Source organism: Mirounga leonina, unplaced genomic scaffold, assembly GCF_011800145.1.
Source record: "Mirounga leonina isolate KUSES-001 unplaced genomic scaffold, KU_Mleo_1.0 Mir_166, whole genome shotgun sequence".
NCBI classification, from domain to species: domain Eukaryota; kingdom Metazoa; phylum Chordata; class Mammalia; order Carnivora; family Phocidae; genus Mirounga; species Mirounga leonina.
Genome location: NW_023270418.1, coordinates 15999000 through 16013909, shown reverse-complemented (window position 1 = coordinate 16013909; position 14910 = coordinate 15999000).

The following is a 14910-nucleotide window of genomic DNA, read 5'->3' as shown; positions in this document are numbered from 1 at the left end:
CAGCATTCTTCTTCACGTGTTCTGTGGTCTGGCCAAACTGAATCGCTTGCATAAGCCTATATGTGTGCAATGACTTTCTGCTTCAAGACCTTTGTTCATATTACTTTCATCAGGAGTTCTGTATCTTTTCCATGACTGCTTGCCTATGGTATTGTCTATTATTCAAAGCACAGCCCCAGTACTGTCTTCTCTAGCAATCCACCTAAATTCTCCCCACCATCCCATCCCAGTAAGAAATAATCTCTCTTTTCTGAATTCCTACAAGACTGTAACTCCCTTGATATGTATTCTATTACATATTACATTGAAGTTACAGAAATATGTTTTATCACATAATAAACTAAGAGACTCTCAAATGAAGCAAACATAGTCTATTCACATTCATTATATCCCATAGCATCAGCCCCAAACTTGTCAGATAGGTAGATGCTAAATAAGTATCTCTATACTGCATGAATAAATACTTCGACTTAAAATGTGTGTGTGTGGAGGAGGGAACTCTGCTTTTTGTCATGTGAACACTTTTTCAGTTTGGACATAATTAAGATTTAAACAACTCAATTTTCTCTACTCTGCTATTTTAATCAAAGTAGTAGTTCTCATATTGAGCATTAAACACCTCTTTTGGGATGCAACTCCTCATTTCAGAAAGACATTGCAAAGGTAGATTTATCATAAAAGGTTTACTATACCAGTCCTCATCCTTTTCAAATACTAAACAATTTATTTTCTTGACATGCCTACAGAAGAAGCCATAATATATCTCCCAGGCAACCAGCCATTTACATAGCTGAGATTATTAAAATAAACTGAGGGTTTATCCTATGTATAAAAAGTGGGTTTAAATTACCCTGCAGATCGTTATAATCTCATGGATATTAGATAGGTCTTTATTCCTACAATGATTTTACCTATTTGCTTATTCTGGCTTGAAATTCTTGGAGCTGAGGATCCATTTATTTCACAACTGGAAATGAGGCTAAAAATGCTTCAGCTACTCATCTCTCTGACATTATCAGAATAAACCCAGAATTTATCTTATATATAAAAAATAGGTTTAAATTATTATTTGATAAATATAATATCATGTATAATAGATGAGTTACGATTCCTAAAATGATCTTGCCTACCTGATTACTCTTGCTTGAAATCTGAGTGGAAACGGGTGGAGACTTTTATTATATAGTCAGAAATAAGGTAACTTCATCAGAATGCTTCATGGACTCAAATTCACATTATGGTGTAAGTGATTTGTGTTAGATACTTTCTTGCAGCAGACTTTGAGAGCAGAAGGGGCCTTAGGTGACTTGAAAGAAAAATGTTCTTATGAGTGGGGAAAAGGAAGATTTCTCTAGTAATTATACATACTTTCATCAAGAACCCTAGAGCCCAACAATATAAATAGCTCCTTCATTATAAGTATTTTTAGATTAATCTAGGGATTTGAATTATTCAGGTAATTGTTCCTTAGATATAAAGGTTGGGTCTGAATATACATGGCTGAAGTTAAGCGTTCAAAATTAACTGATTTTACCCTTAAAATCAGTCCCTCTTCTATTCCTTTTTCTCAAGAGAATAGCACCATCATTAATCCAGTTGCACAACCTAGAAATCTAAATGTCATCTTTAACATTGAACTCTTCCTTGCCACCTATGTTCAATTGACCACCAAATGCTGTCTATTATTTTATAAATACCTCTTGAAAGCATACACTGCCCTCCTTCTACTACCATCACCACCCTATTTCAAACTACCATCATGCATCAACAACTTTTCAACTCAAGTTGCAACAATTCTGGAATCCTTCCAATCCATTTTTCATACTGCATTCATTAATTCATCCATCCATCCATCCATTCAGCAAGTATGTGGTGAGCACCTACCTAGGGCCAAGCACTCTGCTAGATACAAAGAAAACATCAGTGAATAAAACGAAGTGCCTGCAATCATGAAGCTAAACATTTTAGTGGCAAGAGGTGGGCAATAAACAAAGAGCTGTATAGAGTTATAGAAACAAAGAATTATACAAACAAAGGACAAGAGTGGTAAGTGCTGTGAAAAAAGTAAATCAGGGAAAGGAAAGAGAACATATGGAAGAACACTTTTTTGATAATCAGGAAAATTTCTCTAAAATGATATTTGAGCAGAGACCTAACAAAATTGATTGATCAAGACTTACAGATAAGTAGGGGAACAGCATTCCATGGAAAGGTGAGTAAGTGCAAAAGCACTGAATAAGTTTATTATGTTGAGGAATAGCAAAAAAGTAGTGTGTTGGGGTAGCATGAGTGATAGAGTAGTAAGACATTAAGTCAGAAAGGTAATGGTGTAGAACTCTATAGGCCACATTAACAATCTAAGGAATTTATTTTGAGTGAGATGGAAATCCTTTACAAGAATTTGAGCAGCAAAGTTACTTAACCTCTTTAAATTTTTGGAAGGTCACTCTGGCCGCTTTGTGGCACAGACTTTGTAGGAGGCATTAAAGGTGAAATAAGACAGACCAGTTGTGGATCCATTAAAATAGTCCAGAAAAAAAGATGCTAGTGACTAGAATGGTCATGGTGGAAAAGTCAAGGACAGACTGCATCTATCTTGAAGATGGAGCAGACAGAATGTGCTATTGTAAGACATGTACAGTGTCAGGGTAATAGAGGGATCAGATGTAACCACAGGTATTTGGACTTAGCAACTGAAGGATGACACTACCAGCCATTACAACTGTATGAGCCTGGGGGAGGATCAGAATTGTGTGTTTGTGTGTGTGTGTGTGTTGTTATTGCTCCTTGTTTTTGGAGGTGCTACAGGGAGGAGAGGGGGGAAAACCAAAGGTTCTGTTGTGGTATATGCTAGTCTGCCTTAAGAAATGTTCAAGTGGCTGACTGAATGTAGAAGTCTGGAATTTGGAGGAAAGTTTGGGTCTAAAGATATACAGATGGTCTGTCTACAGATCATGAGATAGGAGAGAATGCCTTCAAGCATAAGAGTATATGAAGAAGATACAGATCTGAGGCCTGAGACATAGGGCACTACAATATTGGGAGGTCCAGATTATGAGAAAAAGTTAGCAAAGAGAACTAAGGAAGAATAGTTAATGAAGTAGGAGAAAATTAGGAGAGTGGTGATCTCCACTAAGTTGAAATGTGATCACAATCCCTTTTTGCCCAATAGTGCCCAATGACTTTTAATTTCACATTCTCTCTTCTGCATGCTTTTGCATCACCAAGGATAAAACACCTACAAAGTATATAACAAACTCCCTAGTAATCTGGGTTTTTGTTGGATCCTTCTAATGAGATGGCGCTGAACGAATAGAAGGTGATAGAAAAGGAGGAGCCCTTTTATTCTGATTCTGGGGGCAATTAAAACAGCACCTGCAGTATCAACAAAGGAATTATGTACAATGGCATATAAGAGGATCCAGCTGTGTCAATGGAAGTTTTAGAATGTTCAGTAAAGGGACAGACTTCTGTATTTCTCCTCAGCAGCAATAGCAAGCAAGGACATTTTTCTAAAAGTGCCCCCTCATGGTTTCCTATCAAGGACAGTTACAATATCTTGATCTTTGGGAAACAATATTCTTCTCCCATTTGTTACTCCAGCTCATCAAAGACCTTTCTGAACATTGCCTAAATTTACTCTCCTCCTGCCTGAAATGCACAAAATGGTCTACCTTATCCTGAAAGCACCATGACCAATATAGTACTTGAGATTGCCCTCAAAGGTAGAAATCTGGAATTGAATAACAAACTTAACTATGCTTAAACACAGTGGCTACCTCATTGTCAGTGTAAACAGAATGTTGGTAGTCTATGGGTAACAGTTTATGGTATGACTGGAAGGCCAGAAATTTGAGAAGGACAAGATTAGAAAACCGGAGGTCTAGGGAATAAGGATGTATCAGGAATGGGCACTATGTGAGGGTATTAACATCCAGTATGAATATTTTTCTGAGGTCATACACTAAAAAAGGATTTCAATAATCTGGGGGAGAAGATGTCAAACCAACTCTGTAGATATCTTTTCTCAATCACCTAAGGTTTGTTCAGTGAGCTTGTAAACAGATTTTATTTATTTATTTGACAGAGAGAGACACAGCAAGAGAGGGAACACAAGCAGGGGGAGTGGGAGAGGGAGAAGCAGGCCTCCCACTGAACAGGGAGCCTGATGTGGGGGCTTGATCCCAGGACCCTGGAACCATGACCTGAGCCAAAGGCAGATGCTTAACAACTGAACCACCCAGGCGCCCCAAGCTTGTATACAAACTGTCTAGAGTAGATATTAAGGCAATGCATAAACTTGACCTCACCAAGGATGAGCTAGATAACAAGATGGCAGTGATAATATTGATTACCCTATCCAAAATTCTTTAATAGTTTTCCATTACTTTTAGGATAAAGATAACAGTAATTAATATTGATTAAAATGTTGTACATAATGTAGCCCTATATCAATCAGAATAATCTAGGTAATACTACAGTATCAAATATCTCATCAATCTCCTCTTAGGCTTAAAATAAAAAATGCTTTCTTTCTCCCTCATGTTACATGTCCACTGTGGGCTGGCTGAGGTTCCACCTAATCCTCTTTGAAGGACCTATGCTGATGGATGGACAATCATCTGAAGCTATGCTAGTTGTTTCAAAGGAAGAGTACAGTGAATCACTCCCAATTCATTAACCAAGGTATATCACACGATCAGACCTAATTTCACAAAGTAAAGAAATATAATCACACCACGTGACCGAGAACTGGAGATATTAACGGACAATTACTACAATCCACTCTTTTAATCACCAAATATTCAATTTATTCTCTTTCCTACATCTGTATCAACCCTCTCCCCAGAGAAGATAACCCAAGAATCACATACAATCACTGCCTCCAGCTCAAACTCCAATATCGTTGACTCTTGTCCAGTATTCTTTCATTGCGTTTGGACATGAGTCCTTTTGGTCCAAAGACCTATGAAGTGAAAAGTTATTTGACCCACACATACCTAAAATGCAATGGCAAGACAGACAGGATAATCACAGTAAACAATCCCATTTAGAAGGTAGAAGAATGTGAATTATAGAGAAATCACTGGTTCATAACAATTCTGAAAACTGCTGGTCAGATAATGTAAGTAATTTTACCCTGGTGATAGAAATATTCTTTAAGCACGAATGTTATTAGTTGGGAGAAACTCTCCAGCATACAATTATTTGTTGCCTTGGCTCTGACTCTGGGAACTCTCTATTTTTCCACTGTTTCACACCCAAAGGAATTGGGAGTATAAACTCACATTAGCCACAGAATTGTTTTCCTGGCTTGTTTCCTTTCCATAAAAGTTAGGACCAATTAGTAATGGACTTTTTGTTTTTGTTTTATTGTTGTTGCTCTTGTTGTTCAGACTCATGATTTCTTTGGCAGTCCAACTCTCAAAACCTTTTTTATTTCTTTAATTCCAGTAAGTTCCATAGTTCTTTTCTCCATAAACCTCTTAGATTTTCTAAATATTTTTTCAGTCTTCTGTTTCCTCACCTCTGCCTATTCCTCCTCCTCTCTCACTCCCTCTTTCACATACACTCTTTTAGTTTAGTTGTAATTGTTTTGCAACTATCAGGCTTTAGCTGGAAGAAAACATCCTCGGTTCCTTTTCTCTGAGCCATTTTTATCCAACTGGAAGAACACGCTAGGGCTCACATTCTCAGTTGAACTTCTACTCAGAGAAATTTTAATCCGTTTGGAAGTTTTAACCAGAGGTGTAATGACTTGATTTGATCTTTGCTGCAATGCTGACTTTTAATCTCATTACCTTCCAAAGCATTTCTCAATCTTATCTTGTACTATTTTGATTTATAAAGCAGTTATCACACCTCATTTCAGGAAAACAGGGGAAATTATACATGGTAAGTTGAAGAACTGATATATATTTGAGTATTAATGACTACCTTAAGCCTCTACGTATTTCTTCAACCTCATGTCTTCTCACCCATGCCTGTACTCTGCTGTTGTTTTCTACACCAGTCTCACAGTTCTATACGTCATCCTCTTTCCTGATATGGGACTTTTCCTAGCCTAAAACAGTCTTTCTCTTATTTACCAAGTGAGCTCTGTCTCAAATATAAGATCTCAGCTCATGCATTACTTATTTGAAGAAAGCCTTCCTTTATTTGCATGACTCAGTTACATATCTCCATCATATACTCTTAGTCCTGTGTACTCTGTGTACCTCTACCTAGATTGCCATCATCGTGTGAGCAAGGGTCTTATTTTTTTCAATGTATACTCAGCACTGCCCTGTGCCTTAGAGTTAATAGGTGCTAACGACCTACTGCTTAAATAAGTGAATGGATGCAGCAGAAAGAGACCAACTCTTTCCTCTCCACTAACTCTTATATTCTATTAAGAGTAGTCAAGCCCTATCAATATGAGATGTTATTTCTCTCCATCTGTCTTTTCCTCTCTATTACCACTGTTATCACCTGAGTTCTTACAGTGCACATCTTTACAACGTCAATATTCTCTGCCACATATAACACATTGTGCACCTACAGCCATCCCGTTCAAAGGCCTCCAAGGGTGATTAAAATTAGCTAAAGATAATGTTTTATTTCTTAAAATCACTCCTGTTGTATATTTTAACTTACCAGTATAAATGCCCCAAATGCTGACATCAGGAATATCCAGGAGCTATCCTTCACTAGAGCAGATAATCTTAAAACTATGAAGTTAGAATCCCAAACAAAATTGTCTGCAGAACCAGTCTTACTTGACATTCATAAAGCACTTGCATTTTCAGTCCCCTGTTCAAAATGCAATTGTCTTTCTCATGCCACGTGAATGAATGAAGGACTGCTCAATCTTCCCTGTGGTGGGTTAGTCTAAAGCAATCCAAAACAAAGTTTTCCTTCATGAAGGCTTACACTACTTCTTAATTGCTTGATTCCACTGAGAGGCTGCTGATTTTTCTCTCCCAAATAAACAGCTCTCTTTAGTTAGCCTCTGTGGTATGTATGAAAAGGCTTGACTGCCAAACATAAAACAGACTAAAAGAGTCAGAAACTGAGAACATGCAGATCACCTCCCCAGAATTCCCTAATGCAGTGAAATGGTTCCACTGCTTTGTTAGTCTACCACTCTGCATTTCTAATGCCTCTTCTCTTCATTCATGAGTGTTTAAACATTTTAATGAATATGTTATTTACTGTAATAAAGTCAGAGTCTGCTGTTAAATTAATAGAGCAGTATAACCAAGAATCCCATAACAGCAATTCATCCCTGCTCAGTATTACTGAATTCTAAACACAAGATTGCTATACATTTGAATCCTCTGCTAGTCTACAGATGATGTATACTCTTTAGCTGCAAATGATAATCAAATTCAAGTGAGTGTGTGTGCATGCATGTTTGTGTATATTATGCTTCAGCGTGGTTGCTGGAGTTAGTGAGCCATGGAGATACAGAGGCTAGCTTCAAATCCTGGTTCCACTAGCTGGGTATACATTGCATTCTCTCTAAGCCACAAGTTCTCTCATCTGTAAAAGGGGGATGACACCAGTGTCTCCCTCATTAGGTGGTTCAGATAAAATGAGATATTATGCACAGAGCATGATGCCTGACACATGTCAAGGCTATAAATATCAGCTATCAATATCATTAAATGTAAGAGTTGATCATTGTCACTACTCATCCATTCACAGCTTTTTGAATATTAAAAAAAAGGCACCCCTTGCTGCAGAAGAAGCAATCCTGTTACAAAGTATAGAACTCCATTAGTAAAGCATGAACTATATTTCAGCACACAGGCATCCTCTTAGTTGACCATGTTTGTACAGAGTAAAACTTGTCTAACGAAATGCTTTATTTCTGGTTGATCTTGTATTCTTCCTCTCTGCCTCAATCAGCATATCCCTTTTCTTTTTTCCTTCCTTCATCGCTTTTAAAATTTTGGAATGAGTTGGGTTTCACATAACCAATTGAAAATGATCTCTAGAAGAGAAAAATATCTATATCTCTTTTGGTGTAGGTCTCCCAAGGTAAGAATTTTGTCTTTTTTTATCTGATTCCTGAGCACCTTAGACATGGACTTAGCCTATAATGGAAATTCAGTGTTTGTTGAATGAATAAAGATAAGAATTAATAAGAAAGGGTGTGTGACACTTTGTCTTAAAATTTAATTGATAAATTAAATTGATAAATCTTGCTAGCCAGAATTTCACTTTAAACATCTCTAATAGCATGACAATATAAATATTTTAAATAGATCCATAGAATCATGCCATATTCTAAAAATCATCATAAGCACATATAATTGGGGAGGAGGAACCAAATGATAATGGAAAATTGAGTTCTTGATCAGACATTGACATCAAGACAAGAATTGATCCTAACTTAAATAACTAGGTCTAGTTAAAAAGTTTCTCAGGGCAGTCTTACTATTTCCTAATCAGGCTTGAATTCTTGACTCTACAGCCAATGTAGGGAAACAAAAGATACTGGAATGTCCAGACAACTGACTTCCCTCCTGTTGAATTAGCCAATTTTTAAAATCTGGTTGTCTGCTTACTCAGGTAACCCACTGGATATAAAAACAATGTTTTTCCCTCTACAAAGCCATTGAAAGCGTATTTTTCTAAATCATCTCACATTCAAACAATCAGTGAATGAAACACGGCAATACAAAATCCAAGGGGATCCCGAGTGTGAAACGATGGTCACAGTTACAATCACACTTACATAAAATCTTGATACAGAGGCAGAGTTTGTATCATACCAAAGATAACAAAATGTATTTCCATTCCTTCAGAGTCACAGCCTGGAAGAAAACCCAAATATCTGAAGCAAAGTGATCTTTTTAAATCATAATCTCATCACCAAAGACGGCCCTGACTGCTTTAAAATCACAGATAATTTTCACATCCCACCCCTGGCATTCCTGACCTTATGTGGCCCTGAATTTCATTTTATCAATAGAATTTATTGTTTTTTGATACATCATAAAATTCATTTATTGGGACTGTTTGTTGTCTATTTTGACCCCCATACACAAACTAGGATATAAGCTTATGTCCAACTCAAGCTAGAATGTGCGTTTTATCTCACTAATGTATGCCAAGGACCTAGAACCTTGCTGGGCATATATTAAGACTTTCAATACATATTTGTTGAATCAATTAATGTCACTCCTTTGGTTAAAATATTTTATTGCTTCCATGACATAAATTAAAACCTATATGCTTACCCAAGGCTGTGTACCCTTCTTCCCTCCCACTTCAGCTTGTATTTCTCTCTTGCTTACATTACTACGAACTGTGGACTCCTGCCATGTGACAAATATGCCAAATCCTTTCCTATATCAGGGCCTTCTTATATGTTGTTCCTTCTACCTGGAATGTTCCCCTACCTACTTCCTCCTACTACCAGTTTCCTGGTCTTTTATTAGCCAAGTTCTTAATCTTTATCCTTTAAAGCTTATCTTTCTACAGGTGTCTTCCCTCCTTATCCTAAGTGAGCATCTCCCTGCCCTCCACATACACACACCTTCTTTCTTCATCTTAGTACTAAACAATTTACAACTGCATATGTGTTTACTTGTTTTCTCCCTCTCTCCCTCCATTAATCTCTATCATAAGAATAAAAATTTCATATTTCCCTAGTGGTTGGTTTCCTAAGTTGGTTTCCTAAGTTGGTTTCCACATAACAAACACTAGAAAAATGGTGGATGAGTACATGAGTAGACAATTCAATCCTCTTAGAACAAAGCTCTTAATTCCCTTCCCAGGGAATTTCTTTATCCTGAGTCTGCTTGACCCCCTATTTCCCAGATTCAGACTTGTAATTCTAATTCAAAGTCAAAATTCATTAAGTACTCTGATCATTCTTCATTAAGTTGAGCATGGTCATGCAATGTTACACCTGCAGCTATTCAGAAATATGCAGATGCCTAGTGTCATGACTAAGACTAACAAAATGTTTGGACATTTTTTCACTATATTCTTTGTGAATATATATTTGAGAGAGAAGACTCACTGGAAATGATTTACACTAGTTAATTACTGATGTGTCCATACACATATATTTTACTATCATCTGAATCAATATGCAGTTCAGATTGGCCCTAAATCCTCTCCACTTTTATTTCATATAAATTTATTACTCCTCACTCAGTGCTGTAAAGTTTAATTAAAGTCAGTGACTGCATCTTGATTACTCTAATTACTTGACACATAGCTTGTGAGCACTTACAATGCTAAGCACTAAGCAGGGATCAGTTCCTCCTATTTTATTAAACTTCTTTTCTGACTACTATCTATAGAAAAGACATTTTACTGATCACTGGAGAGTGAATGACCTACAGTCTCTGTCTTCAGTTAGTATGTAATTGGACATGCCATTACTCTTAATTTAGTTGTTGTGTTTGTTATTGTTGTTGTTTACCTGTTAGTTTCAGGGACTCTAGAATATTACCATCAACAAAATATTTGTTATTAAATGTGGACAATAAAACTGTACATGTTTATTTAAAAGTAACTATTCCACTAGCCCTTCCTACTCCCATCCCTATACCTTGCTCTTACCATCTGTTGATCTGGAGTTTCTTCCTAGGCCACTGACTCTTCAAGGAATGTCTTAAATCTTATCTCTCCTCGAGGGTGATCCTGATTACCACAAATTCCTTACATCTCAACTTTTTGACTTATAAAACCTACATCTATTACTACATCATTTTTGTTCACTTACATAACATTATTTTTTAGGAGTTTCATGGATTCATCATATATGTGGTAAATTCTTCGTTGGGCAGTAGTAATGGACTCTATGATAGTCTACCCAATCCCTCCCTTCAGGACCAATGACGTCATTCCCAGATGCAGGGGGTATTGGCTGCTTACCACCCAACTGAGTGCCTCCCCAGGATCTGCTTTCAGATGAAGAAAACTATTGCACTCAAATTTTCGTTCCCCCAGCCCTGGGGCAGTCCACATCCATGACTGCCCAATGTGAAAACATACATACCAATTTCCTTTCTCTCAAATGAGATATCCCTTTGCGGGATATCTCAGTGCCAGAGTTCTCCAAGAGTTCACCTGAAGCAAGGGGCACCTGCATGTCAGTTCAAATCCTCCCTCTGTCCACTAAGGCTGTCCTCACTCTCTCACAGGTGTTACTGAAAGCACTCCTCAATAAACTTCCCATGCAAAGTTCCATTTCATAGTCTATGTCCTAGGAAAACAAACCTACATCTCAGCTGTGCTTCTAGACTTGGTGCTTGGAAGGATTTATCAATTCAGGAATCCTGAACAGGTAATTTATAACAGTGATGATGAAAATTATAATTATAGGGAGCACTTCTTTAGCATTCACTTATGAACCAACACCATTTATTTATTCCCCACATCAGCCTTGTGAATGTTATTGTAATCCCTTTTCAGATGAAAAAACTAATGGTCAGAAAGTTTAAGTAACTTGCACAAGGACCTATAGCAAGAATGTGGCTAGTAACAAAATGTGAATTCTTAATTAATATATAATGTGAATGATTTCACTAGCTTAACTCTTTTTAAAGCATTTCATCACCAACCTCTTGGGTAAAGCTTCACCTCCCCTTTCTGAAAGTGCTGTGTTAGGAAGCAAGGACTCTGCAGTAAGAAACCTCCTTTGAGGAGATTCATATTTTAGAGGAAGAGAAACAAGAAAAAAGCTTGAATCCAGGTAATAGTGCAGATAATACCTACTGATATGGGCTAAATACAATAGCATTCCTCTGGTTCATCAGATTTTTTTTTTAAGCTAATATTTTTTAAAGATTTTATTTATTCATTTGACAGAGAGAGAGACAGCGAGAGAGGGAACACTAGCAGGGGGAGTGTGAGAGGGAGAAGCAGGCTTCCCACGGAGCAGGGAGCCCGATCTCAGGAGCCTGGGATCATGACCTGAGCCGAAGGCAGATAGATGCTTAATGACTGAGCCACCCAGGCACCCTGGTTCATCAGATTTTCTATGGAGAAAACTCACAGAATTTGGATGACTATTGTAGAACCATGACAAACAGCTAAAGTAAAACTGATTAACACGGCTTCCGATAACATGGTATTTCCCAGCCATGTAAAGATTTGGGTTTCCAAAGACAAAAAGTCCCGGCATTTCTGAAGAAGTTTGATTCCTTTCCAGTAATTAGCATTTGTTTCCTAAATGGGGCTGGGAATGAAAGTAGGGAAAAGAGGGATAGGAAGCAAGGAAGGAAGAGAATGCAACAGGAAGAGCAGGAAAGTTTTTGAGAAGTAGATGAGATACATAGCAAATACTATTTCTACTACAATTATACTTACATTAATTAAGAGGTCAATTGTGAGATTAATAACATTGATTAAGATCTGTAACAAATCCACTCTGTCACTGCTCATGCATCTTGTTTAAAGTTTTGTTTCTGATGGTCTAGTAGAAGCAATTTATTACCAGGATGACAAAAAAAAAAAAAAAAAAGAATTCTCTAGCTATTTTAATTCTTCCCTCACGTTTAGTATTCTGCAAAGAAATGTTATAAAAGGATGAGGAAATCTGTCAACATTTTTTCAGGAGTTTAACTTTTAAAAGTTGACTGAGCAAGGTCTTTCCAACATACTTGAACTGCAATAGGGCTACGTGCTGGAAGGTAAAGAATACATGGAGGGGGGGCACCTGGGTGGCTCAGTTGGTTAAGCAACTGCCTTCGGCTCAGGTCATGATCCTGGAGTACCGGGATCGAGTCCCACATCGGGCTCCCCACTAGGCAGGAAGTCTGCTTCTCCCTCTGACCCTCCCCCCCCATGTGCTCTCTCTCTCTCAAATAAATGAATAAATAAAAAAATCTTAAAAAAAAAAAGAATACGTGGAGGGGACATCTTCATCATACACTAATTCAGAGAATTCCTATTTTATAGCCTGAAACTGCCTATTTGTATGGTTTGCAGACTCTTGAAAATCTCACTGTACCTCTGAATTTGAGAATAGACTCAAAAGAAAAAGAAGATGAATACTTTTTGAAGATCTTTGACTCTGGTTTTGGAGCTCAAAGAGAATAATTCTTTATAATTATAGAGGGGGATGAAAGACTGAAGGAAAGTTGATTAGTCCCAATGTAAATTAAATTATAATATTTTAGAGCTGGAAATATCTTTATAAACCCTGCCAAAGAACACAGCCAAACTTGTGAAAAGGTAAGCATAAAATATTTTGTTTATCTATTACAATTGGGAGCCTTTTCTTCAGTCGTTGTCAAATGTCTAAAGGAAAGAAGCTTCAGGCTGAAATACAAAACATAAAGTCAGGATATTAACAAAGCATCAATCCCTGGCTTTCCATTCAGCAAACAAACTGATCACATCAGAAATTTTGAGGAGAAAGAGAAATGCGCTAACTTCTAATGGCCCCCTGCCTGTAATTACTGCTTGGTTATAGAGTCTGGAAATTAGCATGGATATAGGCCATACTTCAAGGTAAACATATTGTTCTCGATCAAATATTCTTCATATACATGTAAATATCAAAGTAGATTTACCATGCTGGGCTCTCTTTAAGCTCTAGAAATTATATAAGACTCTAACTTAAATTTTATGTAAGCCACAAAGCATGGTTTATTTCATAAATTGATTATTTTGATTTCCTTGACATGGGTCAAAGACACTTGTCTCAATTCATGAATGAAACATGTACTGAACACTAGGTGCAAAGCACTGTATTAAGTATTATGAAGAATTCAAAGATGAATAACATTTCGTTCTGCGGTTAATAAGCTTAGAGTATAGTTCAGTGATTTATGAAAATGTATTTAGCTGAAATCTTAATGGGGTCCATGAGGGACCATTTCCTGAGCTGTCACAGTAGGAGAAAAGGGTGGGGGAGATGAAGAGCAAGTTGGGAAGCTCATGTTTACTCAAAATTATTTTCCTCTCATTCATACCTATATACTCCTTTTTAAAAGGTATTTTAAAGTTTCTGAGAAAGTTTTCTGTCTAATCAAAAGGCTTTTCTTATTGTTTTGCTTTGCAAAAATTTTAAAAACTGTGGAGAGTTGAAACAAATTTGGGTAAATTTCTGTGGTCTACTCATTTATTCACCTTTAACAAATATTTACTTTATTTTTTTTTTAAAGATTTTATTTATTTATTTGAGAGAGAGAGAATGAGAGAGAGCACATGAGAGGGGGGAGGGTCAGAGGGAGAAGCAGACTCCCCGCCGAGCAGGGAGCCCAATGCGGGACTCGATCCAGGGACTCCAGGATCATGACCTGAGCCAAAGGCAGTCGCTTAACCAACTGAGCCACCCAGGCACCCCTAAATATTTTATTTATTTATTCATGAGTGACAGAGAGAGAGGGTAGCAGAGGCAGAAGGAGAAGCAAATTCCTGGCTGAGCAGAGAGCCCGATGTGGGGCTCGATCCCAGGACCCTGGGATCATGACCTGAGCCGAAGGCAGACGCTTAACCGACTGAGCCGCCCAGGTGCCCACAAATATTTACTTTCTACAAATCCTATAAACATTAAAAGAATATGAGAGAATACTGTGAACTTCATGCCAATAAATTTGATGACTTACATGGAAATGTACAGATTCTTTGAAAAATACAAGTTATCAAAACTGACACAAGAAGAAGTAGAAAATCCAAATGTCCCTATATTTATTAAAGAATTTGAATTTGTAATTAAAATTTTCACACAGGGGTGCCTGGGTGGCTCAGTCGTAAAGCATCTGCCTTCAGCTCAGGTCATGATCCCAGGGTCCTGGGATCGAGTCCCACATCGGGCTCCCTGCTCTGTGGGAAGCCTGCTTCTCCCTCTCCCACTCCCCCTGCTAGTGTTCCCTCTCTTGCTGTCTCTCTCTGTCAAATAAATAAAATATTTTTTTAAAAATTTTAAAAATAAAATTTTTCACACAGAAAAAT